The sequence below is a fragment of the Alligator sinensis genome, unplaced genomic scaffold, assembly GCF_000455745.1.
Source record: "Alligator sinensis unplaced genomic scaffold, ASM45574v1 scaffold1200_1, whole genome shotgun sequence".
NCBI classification, from domain to species: Eukaryota; Metazoa; Chordata; order Crocodylia; family Alligatoridae; genus Alligator; species Alligator sinensis.
In genome coordinates this window covers 497,714-499,108 of record NW_005842772.1, presented here as the reverse complement: position 1 = coordinate 499,108, position 1,395 = coordinate 497,714, and the positions used below count along the sequence as shown (strand labels likewise).

Sequence of the window (1,395 nt, the reverse complement as noted above, 5' to 3'; positions counted from 1 at the left end):
CAAGCCCCCAGCCCGGGGGCAAGCCAGGTGCGGCTCGGCCCGAGAGGGAGGGGGGGGGCACGGCCCCGTCTCATGAATTGCCCCCCACCACCCTCAGCAATCCCCTGCTCCCAGGCTCAGGTGAATTCCGCATCCTCACCCGGGGCTGCGGCCTGCAACCCCCTCCCCCAGCCCCTGGCACCTTCTCCGGAAAGAGCCACTGTGAACCCCCCCGGCCGCCTCCGCCCCTTGCTCTAAATGCAAACAGATTAAAGCCTGAAGAACTCGCGCTGCTGCATTATTTATGGGGCCTCTTAGAGTGGTCCTGTTGCCACCGAGACCGGGGAGGGGGGAGCGGGTGATGATAAAGCAAAATCTGCAGGGTGGAAAGGCGCTGGGCAGGGCCCGCTGGGAAGCCGGGCCGCCCGGGGGCTGTGCGGGGCCCGCGCCCGGCCTCCGCTGCTGGGCCGGGCTCTCCGCAAACAGGCAGACAAAGCAGCCAGGACCCCCCGGCCCCGGCCCGGGAGCCCCCGCCCCCTACTCGCTACGGGAGACTGACAAATTTGTTAATCAAATAAATCTGCATGGATAAAGTTTATAGAGCCGGACAGGCAGCCCCCGCGCCGGGCCCGGAACGCGGTCCCCGGCTCCCGGCCCGGACTGCGGCGCGCACACACGTACCATAACGCGCGTTAGGCGCTCTCCGCCAGCCCCGGCTGGCCAGGCGGCAGGGAGGGGCAGGGCTGAAGGGCGCTGCGGGGGGGGGCTCCGTTCCCGGAGTGCCCTGCTCCACGCGGAGCAGCTCAATATACCCCGAAAGGGCCGCTGAGGCCGAGCTGAGTGAGGGGCTCCCGGCTGCGCGGCATGAAAGCAACTCTCCAGTCGCTGCCTCCTCCATGCTGCATTTTTCCGAGCGAGGATGAAAAGGAAGAGCCACACATGGGGGGGGCTCACCGAGGCCCGGGAGGCACCGGGCGGGGTGGGGGCTGCACCCTGCGGGGCTCCGATGCACCCTGTGCGGGGCAGGAGAGAAGAGAAAGGGACCTCACGGCACCCCCGCACCCCAGCTCTGCTGCGCTGCCTTCCCCGCCTGCCACCCCGCACCCCCCGCAGGCGAGACAACCTCAGCCCCCGCCAGGTTTGGGGGAAACCGCTCGCACGAGAGATCATGTTGTGACATGTCAAAAGGGTGCGTGTTTTGATAAACACGTAATTAGTGCCAGGCTCCGTGCAGCTGGCGGGCGGGCAGCGGAGAGGAGCGTCTGCAGCGCGCCCAATGGGCAGAGCATTTGCGAACGGAGCCCGAAGTGATCATTAGGGCGAGTGTGCGTGTGCGGGTCTGGGGTGCGCGGGTGCAGCACCCCCCAGCTCCGTGTCCGCGCCCCGCTGCGGAGCAGGGCCCGGCCGGAGGCAGCG

The 1,395-nt window shown here is 68.2% G+C and overlaps 1 long non-coding RNA gene across 2 annotated transcripts in view; it reads left to right on the top strand.

Annotated features, from left to right (window-relative positions):
- Positions 1–12: 12 nt before the first annotated feature.
- Positions 13–1,395, top strand: part of LOC106722850 — a 3,352-nt gene continuing 1,969 nt past the window's right edge. The window contains exon 1 of one of the 2 annotated variants that reach the window (XR_003096475.1): positions 13–1,168. This is a non-coding gene — a long non-coding RNA (uncharacterized LOC106722850). Of the gene's footprint in view, positions 1,169–1,202; positions 1,305–1,395 lie in introns of those variants that run through there. The other variant, XR_003096474.1, reaches the window with a different exon arrangement.